This window comes from Zerene cesonia, chromosome 29 (assembly GCF_012273895.1).
Source record: "Zerene cesonia ecotype Mississippi chromosome 29, Zerene_cesonia_1.1, whole genome shotgun sequence".
NCBI lineage: Eukaryota > Metazoa > Arthropoda > Insecta > Lepidoptera > Pieridae > Zerene > Zerene cesonia.
Window position 1 is genome coordinate 6428080 of NC_052130.1, and position 27029 is coordinate 6455108.

Below are 27029 nucleotides of genomic sequence, written 5' to 3' on the forward strand. Positions count from 1 at the left end.
TATTTGCACTTTTAATATATGTACTTACATATTTTTTCTTTCTGAATTTGTATTTTTGATAAATAGTGTTTTGTATTGTAAATATCTATACATAGTGGATCGTTATGCCATAAGCATTTTAAAGTATTCATTCCACGTTCAATCGCAACGCAATATATTAATAGTTTACTATCCTAATGCAGATGTTAGAATCCGTTCCATAGGAAAGTGCATTGAATTGTTAAAATGAGAAAGTTTAATATTGACAACCGACCTATTTAATACTAAACAAATGGTCTAGGTGGTCTCTGACTAAATAATTAGGTTCAATAGGAAAACCTGCACGTGTATCCTAGAGTCGAATCGATTATTGAAGTGCATAATTTCCGAGACATAATTTCACATCATAAGTCTTAAATGAACGCTTTCTAAGTATTCTACTTAAATTTAACGCTTTATAACAAACTAGCTGCGCCCCGCGGTTTCACCCGCGTAACTCCGCATCTCGTAGGATTTTTTTTTATGTCATAGTCGACAATGGAGCTGGTGGGTCGCCTGATGGTAAGCGCTACCACCGACCATGGACATTTGGAGACGTGTGAGGTCGATTGAAGACCTTACGCCTCTTCAAATGGATTGCCGACTGCAAAATGGAAAGGGATTAGAAAAGGATTGAAGAGAGGAGTAAAGGAAAGGACTGGGAAAGGTAAGGAAGAGGATATGGGCCTCCGGCTCCCCCACTCACTGAACGAAACACAGCAGTATGCTATTTCACGCCGGGCTTCTGTGGGGGTGTGGTACTTCCCCGGTGCGAGCTGGCCCAATTCGTGCCGAAGTATGCTCGACTACTACATAAGGATAAGAAGTTGGCTAGGTATATGATATTCCAGCTGTGCAGCTATACTGCTGTGTACTAAATTTCATTGCAATCGCTTCAGTAGTTTTTGCGTGAAATAGCAACAAACGCATACACATCCTTACAAACTTTCGCATTTATGATATTAAGTAGGATAGGATTATATCATTAAACAAGTCAATCCTGCCGCTAGTTCTTATAAATCGTTACTCCCATAATTGTTGGACTTATTTTTTATGCAATAACGGACAACTGCATTTGCGCGCTATTAAATTGTAAAGGATAGGGAAAGAATGGCGCCGGGAATAAAGGCTTGGACTGGGAACGGTAAGGAAAAGCACACGGGTCACTAGCTCCCACTAAGAGCTCTATAAGTGTCCTTACTTCTCCGCGAATGTTCATTAGTATACCATATATATGATATAAAAAAAGCTTAGCGCACACAAATCAAAATAGACCATAACGGATAGATGTGTGTCAGTCCCAAAACTACTTTAAAATGTAAAGAAGAAACTTCGTATGTATGTATTGCTGTATATTTGCACGTTTAAATTCGCTCAAAGCGGCATCCATATTAGCATCTTGTAGCTGTTCACAATCATCAGGAAGTAGAACACCACTGCAAACAGGATTTCTTTATTGAATGAATTTATTTTGAACGCAATATAATATTAGACGTAATGTATGCAGATATATTAATAAACTCAGTCTCAAACATTGATATGTTCAATTTGACTTGTAGAAACACAAAATATAGTTTTACCATTTACCGCTTTTACCATTTACCAATTTACAGGAAAGTATGAGTACGTTCACAAATATATATGAGTTTTATAATATATTATACATTTCTTTCCGTTATTGCCTGATAGAGATCACTACACACTGACAAAGCCGCCCATTGCGCTATATCTTTATTATATATTATCATTGTTTCTTTTTATGTATTTTGTTTTGATGCGTTTAGAAAGCGTTTAATAATAAATAAACACTACTACTGCTACTATTCCATACTGTATACTCATTCTATTGATAACCACCTTTTATGAAGTCGGTTCGAAATAGATTTACAAGGGAATACTGCATGGCATACATTGTAGCCTTTGGATAAATATAACATGAATAGCAAATAAGTGTGTAGAGAGAGAAAGATAGATTACGATACATTTAACTCACACTAAAGTGTTAGTGGATGTGCACTTATACTCACAGCAATTCCAACTCATACTCAGCGCAAACCTTAGCACGTGCCTGCCCGTGGCGTTGCCCGCCCGCATAGCGTGCAGCGCGAACGCCGCAGCAGTCAAAACCGCGTGAATTATGTTGTAAAGGAACGCGTACCATATGAATGCATGCACTAGCTTGTAGTTTGACTGTGAAAAAAGTATACTAATGTCACGTCCTGACTTTGTTCGGTTCGAGCCGACAGAAAGGTAAAGGAAAGGTAAAGGTAAGAACATATAGTCCGCGATACTTGTTTGATAGATCTTTCTAGAGTTAAAACACAATTTTAAAAATTGTTGAGTACTATTTATATTAATTCATATAAAACAAACATGTTTTCTTGTTACAATATTAGCTAAGACTATAATTATATCATTTCGCTATACACTTTAATATTTAAATGAATGCGGCCTAGTTAGCAGTTAGACATTAGTTTCTGCGAACCCAACACGAAAATCAGAACCGAATCCCGCCTCATTGATAGCTTTTTAGTTTTTTGTTTTATTTATGAATTGCATTTATTTTTTCAAAAAGAAGAAAAATATATATCAACACTGCACAAATTAGAATGCAGGTATATCATATTCGAAGAAAAATTAAAAAATATGAATACAAAAATAAATTATATGTATTCTGATCTGCAAAAAACCATACCATTTCTTAATAGAAACAATACCACAACAGCATAATATAACGAAACCCGAAACTTGCGGCGAAATTGATCGAACTTCAAAAGAATACTCAACAGCAGAAAGGTCAAGGGGCGTTTGTGAAGTGTACCAATTAGTGTCAGTTTTGAAGAGAGTCATTAAAGCATTAATTAATACTCATTGACGAGAGCAAACATCCAATTTATATAGCCCATCTCTCGGCATGTATGGTTGTTGATGCTCGTAATTAATTAGAAGCCGATTGGATTATATTTAAAGTTATTTAGATGGTGTAAGAAAAAACAATTAATCTTTCTCGCCTTTCTTTTCTCTCCATGTCTTTCTTTCTAATTTAATTAGAGGAAGAACACAACGACACATTTACTCAAGCACAATCAATGCTTCAACGCGTCATGTACCTTTTCATAATCCGGGCCAATATAATATAAACTAAGAAAACCAAAATTATGTCTTATATTTCTGTACTATTTACACATTGTCACAAGCACTCACCAAACTTACACCTAAAAGCAGTATCCCACACGCAAATAGGAACCCAGTGGCTAAGCATATAAATACTAATTTGCTATAGTAATATAAATCGCTGTCCTTCTTTGGGAATATATTCGCCATGGGTTTATCTATCGTTGTCAGTTGTACAAATCCAAACAACTAAAACAAACAAATTAGTATTTCTCTAAATCTTGTTTAAGGAAGACACATGGCTAGTCATCTAATACATTTACTTTTCTTCTCTTTTCGAAGCAGTGCCGTGTCAATGTGCTAACGGTGAGTGGAGGAGCCGGAGGCCCGTTTCCTTTTCCTCACCCGTCCCAGTCCATTCCTTCAATGCAATCGTCGATTCTTTCCTTTTCCTTTACCCCTTAAAAGCGGGCAGCAAATCCGCAGAGGCTCTGCGAATGTTCGTCGGCGGTGGTGGTCACTTACCATCAGGCGAAACACCAGCTCAGTTGGCCCCTATGACATAAAAAAAGGCCTATATCTTATTCCCACTCTGTAAATACTCCTATTTTAAGATGTTATAGTATCCCTGGGCAGTTACTACGCAGCGGAGGAAAGAACTGGGGTACACTACTCTAAACTTTAGCCTTAAATTCGTCCAACTTACCAGCATAGTTATCCCAATTATAACAGTAGCTGGCTTTAGTGGTATGCACCAACAGCATTTGAATCTAAAGCCAAGCTGGTCGACGGGAGACCGGCAGGTTGTGGTCAGATATGTTGGTAACTCCACTGGGTAGGCTGGTGTAGGGCATTTACAGAATTTTAGGCTGAAACAGTTTTTTATGAGATGATTGAAAGATTTCAGAACGGGGTATTGTCTTTTTCTGATTTTACTGACTAACGTGTTTTAAATGAATCAACAACAATAGTGAAAAAACAAACTCTTTATGTTAAGAGAATAAGTTTAGATGTCTAGTATCATAAACATACACTTAAATTTTTGGCAGGATTTATATTACAAAATTACTTAGTCTGTTATGATCAGGAATCCGCACAACATGGCTAGCTTTAGTCTGGCTTTAGTGTCACGTTGGCCGTCGGTGCTGACACCCGAAATGTGTGAATTTCTCCGCACCGCACAAGCTGATACCTACGTGTATTCTAAAATGCTGCCTGTAGGTTCATATGTATTAGCTATCAGCAGCAACGGTCAGCGTGACTCTAAAACCAGCCTGTGATATCGTGCAGTGATCTGACACTATCAGCATAATATTAAGAATTATGATGACATTGAATTGAGCCTTTTGAAACAACAATACAATTACTTACGATTTAAGAGTCTGACAAAATGTGCGCATTTATAAAAACTTGCACATTTGTCAGTTTTTTTTCGTCTCAACTTCGAGCTGTATTTAAAACAACAAATGATAGAAGTTCCGCATTCATCATTGTCAATAATAATTTGACAGAACGGGGTTGCAAGATCGATCTCTTGCAGGTTTCAAATAGTTTCTATTCATATGATGAATGCACTTTTATGGAAAGTTATATCGCAGAACGTTGAATTGCAAAATGAATATGGTATAGTCCATTATTATTCATACAATTGAGCAGAATTTTTACTTAACTGAAGGTGTATTTGAGAATAATCTAATAATGAAACTACTAGGTTATTTGAACGCCATATTTTAAATAAACAGGAATGCTTTATATCAGTAACTAGCTTTTGCCCGCGGCTTCGCACGCATATGCAAGAGCATATGCCCTTCTCCCCCCGCTTTTTGTATGTTATTATACAACCGTCCTCTTGATTCACTTCATCTATTAAAAAAAAAAAACATCAAAATCTATTGCGCGGGTAATCGTTATCGTAAATGTTCATCTACTTTTTAAATTTTACAATATTTTCATCAATGGAAATCTCCGTTTTTCCGCCTATAGTATCGACTCTCCATATTAGACTATCCAACCATTGATCACAGAGAACTTCTTTCGTTTTTGAAAACTTCGGATAAAAATAGAAAAATTCTATGGCCCCAAGCGTTGTATAATAAAATTCAAGTCTTATTAAATTTGGTTGTGCTTTAAGGATCCTCTCAATAATATAAATGTCACATAACAAATTAAATACATTAAATACAATATATATTTAGCCAAGACTTGCCACTTATTTCGCATTAAGTTGAATAAACATCTAACAAGATACAAAATATAAACTGCATAAATAACTAGGTCATGGAATATTGTATATAATCCGCTCCATACATAACATTATAAAAGGGAAAATAAAACCTAACGATGCTTCGTTAATGAGGATATTTTCTCGTATGTAATTTATTTTTATTACTTGGTGTGCGGCGTAGTTTGTATTTATGCCTCATCTCTATTTATGTTCATTTTTAAATCACTGGTAAACTATTAATATGAAAAAAGTATTTTAGCGCGCATTTATCAGCTTCAGTTGTCCTACTATTATCCTCCTAATATTATAAATGTGAAAGTTTGTAAGGATGTGTGTGTGTTTGTTGATCTTTCACGCAAAAACTACTGAACCGATTGCAATGAAATTTGGTACGTAGACAGGCTGGACAACTGGAATAACATATAGCAACTTTTTATCCCGATATTACTACGGGATACAGACTTACGCGGGTGAAACCGCGGGGAGCAGCTAGTATGTTTATAATTGACACCTTTAGAGTCGATTTTGTTACACTTTAAACGGTCAGATTTAATTCAAACTTTGTACTCTTATAAAGTATATGTAACGATACAATAATTTCATGAGTTTATCTTAATATCCTGATAAGGATCCACCCTGTTAAATGATTAACTTATGTAAGTATACTCTGAATAACAGAAAGTGAGACGATTTAGTTGATATTCTTTTAAAAACTACTTGTATTATTATCGTTAAATCGTGCAAAAGAGATAAATTTCTACAGTCAGCAAATATCTTTAAAAAGGGTGAACGGCTTTGGATGACAATTTTGCAGACGGGCAGTTTATAATCTAGACCAATAGACAGGTTATTGAACCCAGAGCAAAAATTCTCAAATAGGAATCACGTAAAATTAAATCGTGTTGCATTCAACAGAGTGCACAACATAATATGCTCTATAGCATTACAATTAAAGCATATATTTGTCAATAAGACTTCTTCTAGAAGCACTTTTGAATCGTCATAACTCAGTTTTACCATTTACCACTATAGCAATCCGTCCTTGAGTTAAATTGATTGATTTTCCCATTTAACTTTTGTTTTTACTGAAGAAATCGTCACGAGAGTTTAATTTTTTAGATTAAAAACATAATTTGTTAAAAAATATTCCTTTATTAAATATTCAACAAATTCACGACGCTAAAAATACAAGCCAGAAAAAAAAACTATTTTTATTTAATGCTTAATATAAGCATAGAAGCCAAATGACTACAACAAGTCTAATTTTCTCAAACAACAGGAAACTTAACGGTTTTATTTCCGTTAATAAAGCGTCTGGAGTTCGCAGAATTAAGCGGCAGACCGTGTCTCCAACAATGCCTTGTGAATTTTGTAGCAGGCGGTCAAATGGCTTGTTTAGACGTAGCTTTTTTATTATTTTGAAAGTATGTATTGTTGGAAGTAGTTTTAGATTGATTGTTGTTAACATTTAGTAATAAGAATCTGTTTGTAGGTTATGGAGAATAATTATTTTAGTTGTTCGATATTTATTGACCATGTACATTAATCAAAACTTTTTTTAAAGAATAGAAAAAAAATGATGACGATGCGGGATTGATACATATTTTTTTCAATAAAAAAAATGTAATTTATAAAGCATTTCGATGCTATCAAAAGTTGATATAGTATATTAATGTTTAAAACTAGCGGTTCGCCCCGGCTTCGCCCGACACTCTTTTTTTATGTCATAGTCGGCAATGGAGCTGCTCGGTTGCCCTACTATGGTAAGCGCTACTACCGCCCATGAACATTTGGACAGGCGTAAAGTCAAATGCAGACCTCACGCCTCTACAAATGGATTGCCGACTTTAAATTGGGAAGGGATTAAGAAAGGATTGATAAGAGGAATAAAGAAAAGGACTGGGAAAGGTAAGAAAAAGGATACGGGCCTCCGTTTCCCCATTCACCGTGCGAAACACAATAAGATGCTATTATTTCACGTGCATGTACTTTTCCGGTGCGAGCTGGCCCAATTCGTGCCGAAGCGTGCTCGACTCCCACATACTCAGAGAAAATGAAGCTTTCCAATCTTGAAAGAATTTTTGAAATCGGTCCAGTAGTTTTGTGGTGAATACATAACAAACATACATACCAAAGCACAATCTTTTCTCTGTATTACATTATTTCATGATTGTATAAGCTTTATTAATGACATGCTCATTTACAAATAAGGAAGGAATATAAAGAGTAGGTAAGAGAAACAAGAGAAAGGAGGAGGTATATAGATTAACAAGATATGGTAAATCCTACTAATATTATAAATGCGAAAGATTGTGAGGATGGATGTATGTGTATGTGTATGTTTCTTACTCTTTCACTCAAAGACTACTGAACCGGTTGCAATAAAATTTGGTACGTAGATAGCTGGACAACTGGAATAACAAATAGGCAGCTTTTTATCCCGATTTTCCTACGGGATACGGACTTACGGAGGTGAAACCGCGGGGCGCAGCTAGTAGCATATAAATTAATCATCTACTTACTCATTATATTAATGCATCTGCCCCTGACCCCACACGTGGGCAAGGGACACTTTAAATTTGACATTTCATCCTTTCTCTTTTAGTATTCCCCGGGGACTCTACATCATCTATCTAAAGTTTCGAGACACCAAATTAGATTATATAACGAACTAGTGATGCGACATTGCTTCGCACGGGAGCAATTGTAACGGTCAATTTAGTTTTGGTTCCGTAATATTAGTATCACTTTCCGCCGTCTGTGTGTGTCTATATGTAGATCTTTAAAATCAAGCAGCAGATTATGTCGGAGTTTTTTTTAGATAGAATGATGTAAGAGGAAGGTTTATATGTTTTATAACAGCCATTAAAATTCTCCAAATTTAACGCGTGCGAAACCGCTGACAAAAGCTAGTTATATATAGAATGAATTTTATGACAGACATCGCTCATAGCGATAAATGTTCACTTATTCATAGTAACAGTTTTAACATAAACCGAATTGCAAACCACGCAAAAGTGAAAAAGAAATTAATATAATTGCGTGCGTATAAGCGTTACTACAAGTCGGTGCCAAAGCCAAGTAGGCAGTAAATAGACGTGTAGTAAGTTACTACTTTTGATACTATGTAGTAAGGATGTAGTAAGAATGTAGTAAGGATGTAGTAAGGATGTAGTAAGGATGTAGTAAGAATGTAGTAAGGATGTAGTATCTATCTATAATGTACTGCCGTTAAACTGTTTTAAATAAATATGTAGTTAAATAGTAGTTTTTATACCAAAAATAAGAACATGTTTCCATGATAGAATCAACAAAATGATATCACTTGCTCTGATACAGAGTATAAGGAAATTATTTAATCCTGACGATCCTAATCAGGATAATAAAATAATTTAAGAAATTATTGTAATGTCACGGGTCCTTGATATACGTATAAAGTTTGAACCAAATGATTAAAGTAGGTCAATATCGAGTCCAATGGAGTCGGTTATATACAAACATACAGGTGTTTTTTTATTTATTTTAGGTTCACCAACAGGTATTTATTACATTAAAGAAATTATATCAAGTAAATATAAAGTATTTATTAGCTAAGCATGTTTTAATTGTCTGCGGTATGACATAATGCGGTGTAGGTAATATTATTGATTGTTTTCAAGTGAAAGATAAGCGATACGGCAGCGTGAACAACAAAACGAGCACGTTTATGGATTTATCTAGTTTCGACAGTTAAGCCTTGTGTTATGTTTATCAAATTTTGACTATGAAAAATTCTCAATTCATATCCAATATCAAAAATATGTTTGATGTTTTTTAAGACGTAACTGAGCTGGTTCGCCTGATGGTAAGCGATCACCACCGCCCAGGAACATCGCATAGTTAGTGACTCTGCGATTGTGCTGCCCGCTTGTATTGGTAAGGGATAAGGAAAGGAACAACGATGGGAAAGAAGGAATGGATTCAGAAGGATAAGGAAAAGGAAACGGGCCTGTGTATGTAGTAGAAAACTCAATATATGAGACTAGTAATTTCTTTGTAATATCAGTATGAACATTTAATATTACGATATTTTATCTCACGTGCTAAATAATAAATTTGTAATGCTATTGTAAACTAGCCGTCTGCCCTGGCTTCACCTGTGGTACGTAATATATAGCCAATAGCATCAGGAATCATGCATCAATCCAACGGTGAGAGATTTTTTGAAATCGGGCAAGTTGTTTTAGAGATTAGCGCGTTCAAACATACACATTCTATAACTCAATATTATAATAAAATAAACATAGAAAAAATTCTGATAATTAATGTTTTTCGTGTTTGTCGACACTCTCAAAACTCTCATGACAATTGGTATATGCTTACCTCCTTACCTTACGACTTTACGATCTTTTTCTTTATTAATCTATACTGTTTGTTTGAACGCACTAATCTCAGGAACTACTGGTCTGATTTGAAAAATTCTTTCAGTAGTAGGTGATCCCTGAGTACTGTAGGCTTTATATGTACCCACGCGAAACCTGAGCGGACTGCTAATTTAATTCTTAAGAAATTATAATTGTACCTAAATCCTGCGACTACACGGGCAAAGCCGCAGGCGGTAAGCTAGTTTCATATAAACCAGCGAAAATCCTATCAATGAATACTCATATCATAAAACGCATCCCACATGCTCATGGATAAATAGGGAATACAAAGAAAACGCAATTTCCCTGGAGGGTATCAGTATCTGAATAGATACATTGTAGAGCATGATGTTACCCGCATCTCGGCATATTAAAATACGGGAAATGCACAATATTACGACCTACATCTGATATGTGTAGGGGAATTTTATTAAATCAAATACCTAGGATCTCAGATCGTATTACGTTCATGTCAGTTTTGATTAACTAACTGTGCACGTACAGCACATAAAGTATGTAAATAGTATAAAATTCGAAGATGGGAAACGTTCTTATAAACAAAAACTAAATGTTTTCAAATAGTCAGAACTAGACAATCCACATATGTACTAGCTTTAAAATATAATAAGTAATAGTTAAAAAAAAAAAAAAAAAACAACACGCTTTATAAAGAACCCGAACCGAACTAAAATTTTATCACATTAGTGTTTTGACATCAGTTCTCAATAAATATACAGAGTTTAAATGTTATCTGGCCGATTAGTGAGCAAACCCAAAAGAGTCGGTGTAGAACACACAAACAAAGTCTCTAATAATAATAAAGTCTTTATTAAAACTTTAAAATTCGTATAATTATATTGGTAGTACCTAAGTCTGTGTTAATAAAAACTATCATACAGGCTTTAGAAACCCTCATATTTTTTGAAAATAATAGTTTTTTCATACAAGTGAAGCTAATAAAATAAAAATAATTATCAAAATCGGTTTTGAAACACGCAAAAATTCATTTAATAAAAGTCGCTTTAAAATAAAACAATAGATATATGATAATGTCTCAGTTCATGAACGATTTGTCTACCGACATCATAAATATTGAGTTGAGTTCAATCGACTGACATGTAGTATATTGATATGTTGAGTCGCCGTAAGATTGTTAAAACCGTCACATTGTAATCTAGCTAGCGAGATTATAAACTATCAAAGACTTTTATCCGTAGCATTTACTTGCAATTTAACGTATCATTTTTCTTTACTTTATAATGCAAATATAATACAGCTATATTTAATACCAAGAATTTACTTTTCACGTCAGTCCAAGACCAAGAATTTATTTATTGTGGGAGTCGAGCACGCTTCGGCACGAATTGGGCCAGCTCGCACCGGGGAAGTACCACACCCCTACAGAAAACCGGCGTGAAATAGTGGCATGCCACTGTGTTTCGTACGGTGAGTGGGGGAGCCGGAGGCCCGTTTCCTTTTCCTCACCCGTCCCAGTCCATTCCTTCTTTCCAGTCGTTAATGCTTTCCTTTTCCCTTACTCCATAAAAGCGAGCAGCGCATTCACGGAGGTACTACCTTTGCGAATGTTTATGGGCGGTGGTGATCGCTTACCATCAGGCGAACCACCAGCTCAGCTGCCCGCTATGACATAAGAAAAAAAATCAGATACGATAGATTTACGAGTTCCGAGGTTGCAAACCTCCCAACATATCGAAAGCCTATTTAATAACTTAACGGTTTCACACCGGTATATAATATTCAACCGTAAAATATTGCATTTAATTGTAAGCATTATTTTACGAATCACAATTGTTTGACACATTCCATAAGAATCTATCCCGTGACTGTTTCCAACGATGTTTATACGACAGTGACATGTACAAAAGAACCCATGTGTATCACTTCACTATCACTATCAATAATCCTACTAATTAACGCGTTGGAAACGGATCTGATGTCAAATTGGCTCGGCTTAAAATAGCTCGAAATACGGTCCAAATTAATAATGCATGGCGTGTAACATCGATCGAAGTTGGCTGCAAAAACATCGGCTTGGAACGAAATTGGTTTTATAAAAGTGCTTTATTGCATTCAGGTGACTTGATGCGTCTTACTTTGTTAAAAGCAGTGTCGGATGTACCAGCATTTTTGCCAAGGACGGTGTATTTTTGAGGGCGGTAAAATGCGCTTATCGAATTAAAAATTAGATATGAAACAGTCAAACTGTCTGTATCAATTATTTAAGTTTTCATGTCTGAATGCCAATTGTCCGTACAAGAGGCATTCCGGAGCGACTATTGAAAAATTCTAAAAAGTTTACTCGAATAAAAATGTTTTTAGCATTGAGTTTATTTTCAATGAGTTTAAAATTAATAGCCTGACAGAATCACTTTTCAAGTCATCAAATAAACATAATTTATATTATTACTATTATAAACGTACGTTGCGTACCTACGCAACTGTTAAAGTTATAACACTTGTAGGATAAAAAATACACAAAACATGTCCAAATAGTAGCATAAACATAAGGCAAGATATAAAATTTTCGCAAACTTGATTCCCGTGTATTATTTTATCCGTGTTAATTTTTAAAAGTTTTCAAGAGGAACGCATTTTGTTAAATTTCCTTTTTTTCAGAATTTTGTATCTACCGAAAAGATTCATCAAGAGACTGGACGAAAGAATCAGTGTAAAATATAAAAAATACATTTATATATGCTGAAAGTAAATAACAATTTGGCCATAACTCCATTACGAACCAGTTTTACAATCGAACGGCAAAAACAAATTAATACAATTACACATTATTATCAACAAAAAATAACAAAAACGCTCTTCAATATTACACCCGATCGTATCATAAATATAGCCATTGGCATACTCTCTAACTAAAATATATTTAAATATCAAAATTCAACCACATTGCACCATAGAAGCCTCCGCGAACCTGCGCCCAAGATCTGTCACCGCAGTCCCGTCTAGCGCTGAACGCAGCCGCACGTGTGTTCGCGCCAAAATACCAGTCAGTTGAAACGCGTATACTCTGTGGATGATTTGACAGTGAAAGTTTGTGTGTTATTTTTTTTTGTGTGAGAAAACTTTTTGGATTTTACGTAAGTTACCGTTGTTTTTTTTTTCAATTTTTATTTTATTGCAAATAGTTGATAAAAGAGGGGGTAAGTTTAACGAATTGTTTTTTTAATTATATTATTTACGAGATAAATTATTCTACAAATTAATGAATGAAACAAACATACTCCAATATTAAATGCATACATTAATGATTTAATTAGAACTATTTAACATTACATATAGTAATTAAAGCAAGTTAATTTCAAGATCGATAAAGGCCATTTAAACCATGTGTTATATTTAATAAGCATAAATAACAAACAATACCCATCCATTCAGTCAGACTGAGGGCAATATAACAGGTCTTATATTATATCAAATGCGACGCTTGCTTGTTGCTCGCAGGGGGTTTTACCGTCGCTTAACTATTATGTATCAACTTAAAAACTGAATAGTGTATACTATTTAGATATTAACCAGTGATATATCGGTTATATGGGAACTTAATGTCTGTGTGTGTTTCTATAGCGATTTGACTACAACCGCGGCACAGATTTCGGATCAATTCTTTCATTTTGATAGAACAAAGCCTGCAGAGGGTAATATGAGAAATTTTCGACCAAGATAACACTCTAAGAGGACAGAAATTCGCATTAATAACTATATCGGATATCGTGTTATTTTTGTTTTATATAACTATAGCAATGGATTATTAACTTTTGGACTGGATTGGAACTTAGGCTGACTTGATGGTATGGAATAGTCGCCATTCACGTCATTGTTTCTAGGTTGTATTGGTTCTACGTAGTTTTACAAATATATTATTACTAGCTGCGCCCCGCGGTTTCACCCGCGTAAGTCCGTATCCCGTAAGAATATCGGGATAAAAAGTAGCCTTTACGTTATTCCAATTTTCCAGCTACCTACGTACCAAATTTGATTGCAATCGGTTCAGTGGTTTTGGCGTAAAAGAGCAACAAACGCACACACATCCTTACAAACTTTCGCATTTATGATATTAGTAGGATTTTATGTGTCGCGCATTGCAAGCACCTATAGTTACATATTATTGACTACTTCACTAGATAAAACACTTCACGCAAAAACGCTTGAAACTTCATCTAATTAATAATGCATTTATGCGTATTTAATATTATATAGGTGAAATACGCAGGCCCCAAACAAAATGGCCCTTATTTACTTTCATAAAGTATTAGTAAAAATAAAAGTTCGTTTGTAAAATGCACTAAAAGATAGGGTTTTTAATTTGTTTAATTTTAGCGTTGGCAACGGCCTTCTACTCCTTCTAAAAACCACTTATATCATTTGGTGAACCCACAAATAACCACGTACGGTGAAGCTCTGGCAACCACCTGTAGTATTCCTGAAAGATCACAATAAAAGAGCGTTCAAGAATAAAGCCTGTGTCCTTAAAGCACCTATCACACCAGTACACACCACAAGCAATGCGAGTTTATGGTTGCTGGTGGTCACTTAACATTACAGCGCACTTATTACTATGCTGGCTTTGCTAGTAAATAAATAAGAAGAAGCGTGTACTAGTAAATAAATAAACCATAACAAATCCTACTAATATTATAAATGCGAAAGTTTGTAAGGATGTGTGTGTGTTTTTTTAACCGATTGCAATGCAATTTGGTACGAAGATAGCTGCACAGCTGGAATATGTTATACCTAGGCAACTTTTTATCCCGATATTCCTACGAGATGCGGAGTTACGCGGGTGAAACCGCGGGGCGCAGCTAGTAAATACATAAATAGCAATAAAAATATAAAAGGTAGTAGATAACAATACCAAACCACGGGATAGAAAACTAATCGAGACTGAGATGCACCAAAGCGTGGGTGTTTACTATCTAATCCATCAAGATGTTTTATTTGTAGATCGTCTCCTTTATTTATAAGTCTGTTGGTACAGTGGTTGGAATTAGTAAATGAGAGATCCTGGGTTCCGTGTTGGCCAGTTAATAAAATCTTTGTTTAAGTACTTTTCAAAATGCAAAAAAGTCCAGAAAGTTATATTTGTGCCTACAGGTGACGGAAGATATGCAAATATTATTCCATGAAATGCGAATCATAGCGCCAATGTTTGCACGCAAATGAGTGAACCGGACACGAATGGTCATTCATCCTACTTCCTACTAATATTATAAATGCGAAAGTTTGTAAGGATGGGTGTATGCTTGTTGCTCTTTCACGCAAAAACGACTCTACCGATTGCAATGCAATTTGGTACGTAGATAGCTGAACAACTGGAATAACATATAGGCAAATTTTTATCCCGATATGCCTACGGGATACGGACTTACGCGGGTGAAACCGCGGGGCGCAGTTAGTTTTCTATATGTTCTAACGGTAAGTTTACATTGTTTATCCTATAAAATATGATATGGATTTATTACAGGTGGTTTACCATAACGTCATAAAGCATTATTATCCAAATTCCAGTGTGGGAAAGAGATAGCGCAAGACGATCTACATCGCTCTGTCATTTTTCCATACTGAAATTAGTATTGCCTTAAGACGTCAAAACAACCCGTAAATTGAATAAAAAAAAAAATTATATGAGTATAGATAAAGGGTAAGGACATGATGTAAATCTTTATTACGAGAAAATTACTATCTGTACTTGATAATAATATAAAGCTGAAGAGTTTGTTTGTGTCACCGCGCTGATCTCGGGAACTAGTAGATCGATTTTAAAAATTATTTTACCGTTGGATACGTTCTTGATCCCTGAGGTTATAGGCGAAGCCCAGGCAGACTGGTAGTTACGTATAATATAAATTATAGGCACGTACAAGCCCAGGCTTCCGGAAATTGTAACTGCACGTTTTGGGGATAAACAATAATGAATCAACTCCAAACTCGAATATCTATTCACTCTACTGACCCTTTCAAATCACATTTCAACAAATGTTACACATATTAGGGATAAATGTTTTCTAAAAAAGGACTTGAAGACCGGCGTGAAATAGCATTCTGCTGTGTTTCGTTCGGTGAGTGGGGGAGCCGGAGGCCCATATCCTTTTCCTGACCCTTCCCAGTCCTTTCCTTTATTCCTATCGCCAATCCTTTCTTAATCCCTTCCCAAAAAGTCGGCAATCCATTTGTAGAGGCGTAAGGTCTGCAATGGACCTTATGCCTCTCCAAATGTTCATGGGCGGTGGTAGCGCTTACCATCAGGCATCCCACCAGCTCCATTGCCGACTGTAAAAAAAAAAAAAAATACGATTATAGAATCAGATAAACATATAATACTCGAAATAGGCCTGTTTATTGACAACATCACATAATATGTTAAAGTTATTTATTTCCCTGAACCTCACAATAAATCGTGACCCAGCTTAATTAAGAGGCCTTTTTATTAAGCTAACGGTCGGTTAATAATTAATTAAATTTATACAATTTATCCAGGTTTCATATTTACTTGGGGGGTTTATTAAATTTTTATTTACTTGTATATAAGATGGAAGTGTGTGTGTGAATGTGTTTATTAGGTAAGGTTTTGGTGTAGGTGAAGGTGTAAGAGTAATTACAGGTGTAGGTGTAAGGTTTTAAACGAACGGTCGTTTTTATTGCTAAAGTGGGCAACCGAACTGTTGGTTTGTTTGAGGATAAGCCATCACTACCGCTTATTAACAGTTACAAAGGGACTTCAAATGTTTCTGCGTTGCTCGCTTATAAGAGGTAAGGTATAATGAAAGGACTGATAACGCGAATAAAGGAATGGAAGTGGAAATGGTGAGGAAAAGGATACGGGCGTCCTGCTCCCCCATTCACGTAACGAAACGCCATAGCATTCGCATTCTAATATTTCACGTCGAATATCCTTTACCCTTTAAAAGCGAGCAGCGCAATCACAGAGGCACTACCTTTGTGAATGTTCATGGGCGGTGGTGATCGCTTACCATCAGGCGAACCACCAGCTCAATTGCTGGCTATTACATAAATAAATTATACACTACAAACACTTCTATTAATATTATCCTTAAGTTGGAGTTTAATATAGGGGGCTATCAAAGAAACTTAGTGCAATAGCAACGCTAAACATTTATGGTAATAAATAATGTTACGACAGATTACAAAAGATTTGGTTAAGGAGAACAGATAAGATATAGCATAGACTTCAGACTCCAAAAAAGCAGGAGATTATCAATTCAACTGAATTTTTCGTGTTTGTTACCTCATAACTCTTTACTGAGTGAATCGATTTTTATAATTCATTTTTTAAGCTTTAGCTCCCATGTGGTCCCATTAAAATGTTGTCTAGGTTAATTAATTAAAATAATAAGCATAATACTAAGAAATTTGCAATGTTGGTGTCAATATTGCTTATTTCAAATTTCAATGAAATTTATCAATGAGATTTCCGTGGGAGGCTGGTGGGAGGCGTGTGGGAAGTCAGATTGTTTGTCAACAGTCGTGTCTCAAGTTTTATATTATCCATATTTATTGCGTCGCATTTCTAGGAATACTAGACGATGAGGGTGTAGTATATACCTACATACTTACTTGGAATGGATACAAAATTCGTTGCTTTCAAATATATATTACTACGAGTTAGCCCGCGTAGTCGCAAGAAAGAATATATATATATATATATATATTTATAATTGGAATCTCGGAATCGGCTCCAACGACATTCATGAAATTTAGTATATAGGGGGTTTCGGGGGCGATAAATCGATCTAGCTAGGAATTTTTTTTAGAAAATGTCATATTCGTGTTTTATTCGTGTTTTTTTTCCTGACATCTATTGGTGAATAATAATACTATTTTGCTTCGTAGATAGCTGGACAACTGAAATAACACATAGGCACTTTTTATACCGATATTCCTACGGGATACGGACTTACGCGGTTTCAACCGCGGGTCGCAGCTAGTATAACCTTAAATGTTGTGACGTACATGGCGTACGGATACATGGCGAGAAAAATACATTTGTTGCATTTGCGTATTTTAAAGTCAAACCACGAAATCTATATAATACTAGCTGCACGCCCCGGCTCCGCCCGGGTTGTCATTTATCGTAAATAAAATTATTTAAACTATCCTATCTCTCAAGTTGGATCGAACTGCACATGGTGTGCGAATTTTATTATAATCGGTTAAGTGGTTTAGGAGTCCATTGATGACAAACATTGTGACACGAGATTTATAGATATTAAGATTTAGTTTCCATTGGTTTGCAGTTTCTTGAAATTATAGTAATAAATTATAGTTAAATAGTTAATTATGGCCCTTTTTTGCAATACAAATACAGTTACGATATCTGCTGCCCTGCCCCATAGCAGAATACCATAGGACATGATGCTATGGAAGTAGCTAAAATAAACCAGTCTAGCCGTAGCTACATCGGTGAGATGTATCTTTCGTACTGCAAAAGTGGCTGAACTGAGTTTAGCAGCGGCGGTGTTAACATGGGCTCCCCACTTTTCACTTTCACAGTTTCTCGTCTAATATATATATAATGTTAAGCCAATTCGTATTACATATTATATTTTATTAAAAAAAGTTTATAGACGGCACTCCTAATATAAAGATCCATTATAATTTCACGAACCAAATACTTAGAGTATTTCGAGTCTATACGTAAAGTTTTTTAGTAGGTTCGCTTGAAATATCTGGGTTGTTGATTGTTAATCTGAGTGTCTAAATTAAATTACCCTTGTAACTTTTTCGCTCGTAGGCATTCTTTTCCCAAAAAGATTTGTTAATTACACAAGATAGCTTTTAAAGAAGATATTTATTATTATATTGTCTGTATTAAAACTGTGCAAGTTGTAAGTAATTTCAAGTGAAGAAAGTATAAAGCATAGTCGCTTCCCGCGTCTGGCCCTATGTATTGTATCTTTAAAACTACTCAACGGTTATTGATGGGGTTTTTTAAATAGACAGAATGTGAGAAATTTTGAAAGAATAGAAAACATTTGATCACGAGGCGGGATTCGAACCCGCGTTTCTGGCCTAACCGTAGCAATGCTTTCAAAATTTCTCATTTATAAAGCATTTCAATGCTATAAAACTAAAAATTAAATTTAGATAGAATGTTTCAGGAAAAAGGCTTATATGTATAGTAATCTATTAATCTACACTGAATTTATCACGTGCGAAGTCAGGGTCAAAAGCTTGCAGGTATAAGAAAAGATTTGGATACGTTCCTGTTTGTTATAATACTCTTTTTATCATGTTGAGATGTTAATCCGAGATCATGTGAGTGAAGTTTTTCTCGTCTGGTACCTCTTGTGTTGTATTCACGGCTTACTTTTTGTGAATGGCACATTTTTTAGATTTAAATCATGTAAATGTTATTTGTTTTTTCTCTAGATACTTTATAATCTGTATATCTTTTATCTATACCTAAGTAGTATTTTGTTATCTGTGTCTATGTATTTGTTTGTCAAATGGTATAATCTATCGATGTTGTGTTTTTCTATGGACTTACGCTCAATGTATTTAAGATAACTTTGTTTGATTGAAAATTATGCATAGATAAAAAGAAATGTTTTTGACTAGTGGTTCTCCCCGGTTTCGCCGTGGTACATTTATACTATCACTGCAAGAACTTTCTAATCGGACACGTTGTTCCTGAGATTAGCGCGTTCAACCAATAAAGCAGCTTCTGCTTTGTTTTATTAGTATTCATATCATCTAGCGCCTTTCGGGCACTAGAAAAAATTCAGACAATACTACAGTACCTATTACATAAAAAAACAACCGCCTCTTTGGTATAGTGGTATAGACCTGGGTTCGATTCCCGGTGGGGAGGCACAAAAACAATGTCTCGGTTTGGCCGCTGGCAGGACACAAAGGCTAGGAGCTACCTGTCCATAAAGAAAATGGATCAACGAAACAGATGAATATCATCTGTCCCATACGCCAGCGAAGTTGTACGGAAAAAATCAATAAGGAATAAAGCTACCTATTTGTTTTGATTTATACTAGTATCGCACCATCGTTATTATTTAAACTAGGTTGATGTTTTATTCACGCTCATCTGCTATCCCCTGCAAGTATAGCGGGGAAACATACTTCGTTATCAGCCCATATATGTTCCCACAGCTGGGACACAGGCCTCCTTTGAGGGTTCAGCCATAATCCACCACGCTGGCCAAGTGCGCTTGGGTTGAAACATACTTACATTCCATTAATTAATATAATATAATGATATAGCGAAATTTTAAATTTTTTTTTTGCCGAGTATCATAAGGCTATCTCAGTCAACCCGAGCGAAGCTAAGGTATTAAGTATTATGTAAGTCGCCTACACATACATCTAGAGGTATAGGGTTCTTAAAACAGCATCCATTTTTAATCTCGCTCGATTTATAACCCTTCCCGCCCACGTGACAAATTAAAATTCTAGGAACAAACTTAAAACAATTCTAAGTACTGAAGTATGATAGAATTCAGGCCTCTTCAAAGCGAATTACTTAGCTGAATACTCTAGGAATTTGTTGCATTTTTACTTATGATTTACTTATGATTTGTATTGCGTGGTCGGATTGGAATGAAATTTGATGAAAAGATAAAGAAACCATTGTGCTTTTGTGCTTGGTTGTGAATATTTTTGATTACTTTAAGGTAAGTTTTGCCCCTTGACTTCACTCGCGTTATATGTGAAAGAAAAAGTATTCATACTAATTATATAGTTTAAAAATTTAAACAACACGCTGTAATACCAGTGTCAACTAAGTAAAGTAAGTATACTCTGTATGAGTATACTTAAGAGGATTTTTAATACTGGCGATCCTAATCAGGATAAAAAGATGAACTCATGAAATTATTGTACTGTCACCAATCCTTGAAATCTGTCCGTTTGTAGTGGGTCAAACTCGAGTCTGAAGGAGTCGGTTATATAAAAACACTAGCTGGCTGTGCCCCGCAGTTTCACCCGCGTGAGTCCGTATCCCGTAGGAATATCCGGATAAATAGTTGCCTATATGTGATTCCAGTTATCCAGCTGTCTACGTATCAAATTTCATTGCAATCGGTTCATTAGTTTTTGCGTGAAAGAGCAACAAACACACACACATCCTTACAAGCTTTCGCATTTATAATATTAGTAGGATAGGATAGTAGGATATTAAGCATACAAAAGTGAGTTGAAAATGCTAGTCCCTGTGTGAGTTCAATTCACTGTATCACTGATCAGTAGGTTTTAATATAACCATATAGAGTATAAATTTCGTCGACAAATTGCAGCGATCATTTAATTTTAATGACTTACACAGGTAATAACTTCAATGTTACAGCCCAGATATTTGTAATGGCTGTATCATACATGCACTTGGATAAACGGCGACGTTGAATAAAAAGACAGGTCTTATAAAACGACTTTTTTTTTTTTTTTTATTTAACTAATTGGCTGGTTTCTGAATAATGTTGATCATCCAGTGCCTTTCAGGCACTAGAAAAAATTCAGACAATACTACAGCACCTATTACATAAAAAATGAACCGCCTCTGGTATAGTGGTATAGACCTGGGTTCGATTCCCGGTGGGTGCGAACAAAAAAAAAAAATATCTCGGTTTGGCAGGACACGAAGGCTAGGAGCCAAACCGAATTAGCACTTCCTATTCCCAAATATGGATATCCCTTTACTGTTTGCTCTTAGAGAAAAATCTCTGCAATCGATTCCAAATCGTTTCCTTCACGAAGCTTCCCAGTTTACTTACATAATCCAACGATTTCTCTCACTTAACCTACTGCTTTCGCCAACGAGGATGGTCATCCATCATGCTTCCGTTAGTGCACATAACTATAAGTCATTTATCATTGTAATCGAGTGCACCTTATGACATGATATTTCACTATATGTCTGATGATAATTGTCACGTATTGAGAGCGTTTTCATCGAATTTCGCGTTTTATTTCGTTTTTTTAGCTTAGCCAGTCAGACTGGTCACCAGCATGCAAAATGACGCCCGCCGCTCATAAGCACTTTATGTCTTTTTCTGCCTTTGAGGTAATGATATTCCCTTTTCTTGAAAGTATCCCCGTCATTGGATCCCCATGTAGCTGGAAAAGCTGCAGATGGTAAGTCATTGTACAATATTTACTCTTGGCAAAAAATGCCGATGGGATGTAGAACTATTGATGTAAATGTTTAAACTATTTTATGACGATTCAAATAAGCTATAAGAAGTCTAATCGAATAAATACGTGTTTGAGTTTGCATTATGAGTTAATTTTTCACACAATAAGCGATTTCGGTCTTATAGCGTATCATAAAAAGTGGCGTAGCGCGGATGTCGCCGTCTGGGGCCAAGACCCAAGTGGAAACATGCCGCTTCTAGTTACGATTCCGCAGCTAAAGGATAAAACGGGATCCTATTAAGACTTCGGTTTGTTTATCTGTCCGTTGAAGGTCTATCTCAATATTTTTTATTTTTATTTCCGAATTCATAAATAGACGCTTACTTTTCGCTCTTTCTTAATCCACATGGGCTCGGGACCCTCACCGCCCTCGTCTAAGCTACGCCACAATAAGTTGTAGGAAAAAGAAAAATCTAATCTACTATTTTACGCAGTTTAGCAAATATATTCCTATATTCAGAATTATACATTGATTCATTCCCTCTAGCAATGGTTTTTTGATGCAAAATAAGACGTTAATCATGTCTAAAGGTTACAAACCCGACAGAGATAAGAGATAAGAGTGATATATCAATGTCTTTACTCTTCTTAAGTGTAATATTTTAGCGTATGAGAATATATTATTCTGATATTGTAATGCACACGCTGTAGCACTAAAGTTCTTAGAGTAATCACACTTCTTCTCATAAAATCTTCTTCGTCTTTTAAATGGAATATCAAAATGTTATGGGTTTTATTGAATTAAGAATAAGTATTAGGTATTTTATTATAATATTTAGTATTGTTTTCACACCTGAAACGACGAAAACTATGTAGTCATGAGGACATGAAGATTTTTTTGTGTAAAATGTAATTTACCATTATTAATATAGGAACACGTTCACGTTAATGGCAATTTTCCAAAAACGAGAAATGTAGGAGGTTTTCAAGGGGATGTGAATATTTTTATGTATGACCATGCATATCTTTTAACAGGAGCGTGGATAATAAATAGCCCTATGGGTAGAATATGCGAGTAGTTGTTTTATGTATAACTAGCGGTCCGCCCCGGCTTCGCCCGTAGTACATATATAGCCTATAGCCTTCCTCAAGAAATGGGCTATCTAACACTGAAAGAATTTTTCAAATCGGACCAGCAGTTCCTGAGCTTAGAGCGTTCAAACAAACAAACTCTTCAGCTTTATAATATTAGTATAGATTAAGTGTAGCATCAGAAGGTAGTCTTTTTCTTAAAGTATCACTCTATTTATACTACCAGGATCATTATTCTCTAATGCATCATTAATGAACCGCTGTTAACTGAATAACAGTAGCATTCACAAACAGTAGCACGTGAATTCCTAAAAACCTGCAATTTCCAACAGCGACGGCCGTTCAGCTGATTGGATACACGGGAAACCCATTACCGTTAACTGCTATGCTCGTATTTAGGCTGGGCTTCAACGAACCGATAAAAACATCCTTTTCTTTATACCCTAGTATCAAGCAGGTAAAGGTAACTCCATGAAAATGAGATGGTACCAACACTGCGGTGAACAGTAGCTTGTCAGCCTCTACCCTTCTACTCCTGCCACTAAAATGAACCATGGACCAAATTTGTGACGTGAATGAAAGACAAACAAACAAAAATATTTGTCTACACTAATATCATAAAGAGGAAACTTTTGTTTTTTGTATGTTTGTAACGTTTTCAACGTTAAAACTACTGAATAGTTTTCATATCTGCATCTTCACTGAGTGACAGAGGCTATATTGGGCGATACGGTAGCGAACATCTACTATTAATATATTGATATTATATTTTGATAGTTTTAATTAATCTAGATATATCTGGAAGTTAATATGTATAGCAATAAATACATTTGGATACTTTTGCTATCTGCTTTACTTAAAGCAACGTTACTAGTACAGAGGAACGAAATGTAAAATTATTTTTTCCATAAAATGTTTAACTAAAACAGCAGTTTATTTTTGCTAAAACCATTAATTATGACGAAATAATTATCGAGACTGGTCTAGTTATATTATCCTAAAATGTTTCTAAGATAAAATAAAAATTCAAAATATATACTTTCAATATTTTTTGTTTTCTGGTCGATTTCAATTGAAATAGTTTTAATTTAATTTTAGTTGTTTTATGTTTTTGGTTAGCAGTATATATAAACAGAAGGAAATAACAGGAATTGTTCTCTTTTCTCCCTCTAATTATAGATTTCTTTATAATACGATCTAATTAAAAATAGCAAGGTTAATGACCTCCACGTGTCGAATGAAAAATAAATAAAATAAAACTTCTTTTAGAAAACATATTTTACTTTGTAGGAATGAAAAAACAAGGTTAAAACCAAAACAACACTTATACCTTTAGTATAATGGTTTATTTTATTTTGTGTACTAATGTCAAATTTTACTTTCATTATTGATTATGTTACACTAGACGCACGTCCCTGCTCCGCCCGGACATCGAGATCTCTGTTTTCTCCCAAGGGAGCATTTAATCGGGATAAAAAGTGTCCAATCACCCAAGTCAGCTCATACACTGTCTGTATACCAAATTTCATCAAAATCCGTTCAGGAGTTTCAACGTGATTGATGGACAAACATCCAAAAAAACTTTCACATTTATAATATAAGTATGTAACAATTAAAAGGTATGAAGTCACAATATGGCGCTGAGTCAATCCTGTTCTAATTAGGATCACACATGACGTTCGTAACCGGCCTTACACTAAACACATTTCTCGGTTGGAGTCAACGCGCTGTGCTGTCCAAATGTTTACGGTTATTGTACGGCGTAGTGTATTCATACATACAAAGTCTAAAATTTGTTAACTATTATGATAGTATAATATTATTTGAATAATCACTCCGACTTCGCCGGAACATAATAATACCTTATAGCACTCTAGGATTATGTAAATAGGTATCTAACTTGGAAAGAATCTTGGAATCTGTCCAGTTGAGGTACAACAAGCAAGCAGTAGTGGCTCAGTGGTGAAAAACTCGGACTTCAAATCGATAAGTCGGGGGTTCGTGGAGGGGAGAACGTGCAGGAAATAAATTGATTTAGAAATTAAAAACTTTTTAACGGATTTTAAACGCGATTTATTCAAAAGTTTTTAATTTCTAAATGTATAATACTCGCGTGAAATCAAACACAAGAAAATACTATAAATTGATTTTTCAATTTACCTGCACACGTGGATAACACCACTGCTTAAAACGGTGAAGGAAAACATCGTGAGGAAACCGGCATGTCCAAGAATCTAAATTTTGACGACATGTGACATCTGCCAACCCAATGGTGGATTATGGCCTAAAACCCTCATAGGAGGCCTGTGTCCCAGCAGTGGGAACATATATGGGCTGATGATGCAAAAAGTAACGAACCAATTGCAAAGAAATTTGGTACGTAGATAGCTGAACAACTGGAATAATATATAGGTAACTTTTTATTTCTTCTATGTTTTCAGCTCAATAAAGTGTATTAAATAAATAAATAAATAAGTAAATAGTATTATAGCGAAGAAACTAAAACTTCAATTATATATCTAATTAAATTAACTGTATTAAACAATAATTAAGTTATTTATATTAAGTCATGTAATCAAATATCCGGGTTTTCTGTATTTATCACAGTTAATTACGCATTATTCTGATAACAGAGATAAGGAATAATGTTTGCTCCTTTACATTATATTTAAACAACTTGATTACATGTAAGATCACGTTTGGATAGTTTCGTTTCATTAAGCGTGTTTAGAGTTCCCTACCTCATAAGAAAAAAAACGAAACCCTTATAGGATCACTTTGTAATCTATCTGACTGTCTGTCAAGACGTTTTTCTCAGAGCTCGGGATGGTATAAACCTTAAATTCATATATTGAAGACTCCTGTCCTTTGAGGAAAATCAATTAAGCCAAGGCAATTAGAGATACAGCCGATATGCTGCAATTTTTCGACACCCACAAGGGAACCAAAACCTGCAAAATACCTCTCGTGAACTCAGAGAATTGAAATTTTACACGAAGCAGTCTTAAATAAATTGCAAAAAGCATAATGTTTTAGTTACATCATCACTACACAGTTTAAAGCAAAGTCGTTTATGTATGTATGCTTAGATCTTAAAAACTCACAACGGATTTGTTTGCGTTTTTTGATAGATAGAGTGTTTCAAGTGTTGAAGGTTTATATCTTTGAAATCTATTAAACGACCCCGAATTTAACGCGTGCGAAGCCGCAGGCAAAAGCTAGACACATAATAAGAAAACAGCTTTGTACGGAACTTAGTGCGCAAGTCCAACTCGGACTTGCCCGGTTTTTACTAATAAAAAAACGTGATTAAATTACAACTCAAATTCACTTTATCTCTAAAGTAGTATTATGATTTTAATTATGTTTGTAGGTAAATGTAACAACATTACTCTATTGTCGTCATGACTATAAAAACACATAAAATAACAGTAATAACATTACGTTGGAGCCATTTTAATTGTTTTAATAACATTCTCGGTAGGTAAAAATTACTTTATTTTAATTAACCATAAAATAATATTCTTAAATCAATATTCTTCGTAACTCAAATTTCGTGTTTTACCATTTTTTCCTTAGGTTAATCTAAAAACATGTTCAATCGTAAATATATGTTTACATTTTTACAATTTATCTATATATAAACCAAATCATTTATAGTGTGTTGTATTGACAAATTATTTTTCCTATTCATTTAGTGTTACCATTATCTCTTCTTACTCCTCCTGACCGCCTCCTTGGTACAGTGGTTAACGCGTAAGCGTAGAACCGAGGGTTCCTGGGTTCAATTCCCGGTGGGGACGCACAAAAAAAAAATGTCTCGATCTGGCAGGACACAGAAGGCTGATCACCTATATGTCCCTAAAAAAAAATCGATCAGTGAAACGGATGAACATCATCTGCCCCATACCCCACTAGGGGACAAGGGACTTCACTATATATTATCTCTTCTTGTGTTACCATCTGCTTCTGAGTTCTTATGAGTTCTGGCAGAATCAACAGCGTTACGGGTCAGATCACGGCTCCCTTATAAGTTATGATAT

At 35.1% G+C, this 27029-nt stretch overlaps 1 protein-coding gene across 1 annotated transcript in view; it reads left to right on the plus strand.

Moving 5' to 3' along the window:
• Positions 1 to 12739: 12739 nt before the first annotated feature.
• LOC119837818 (octopamine receptor beta-1R-like) overlaps positions 12740 to 27029 on the plus strand; it is a 63050-nt gene continuing 48760 nt past the window's right edge. Inside the window, exon 1 of the mRNA XM_038363589.1 lies at positions 12740 to 12872. The gene's annotated coding sequence lies outside the window, so the exon portion shown is untranslated. The remainder of the gene's footprint in view (positions 12873 to 27029) is intronic.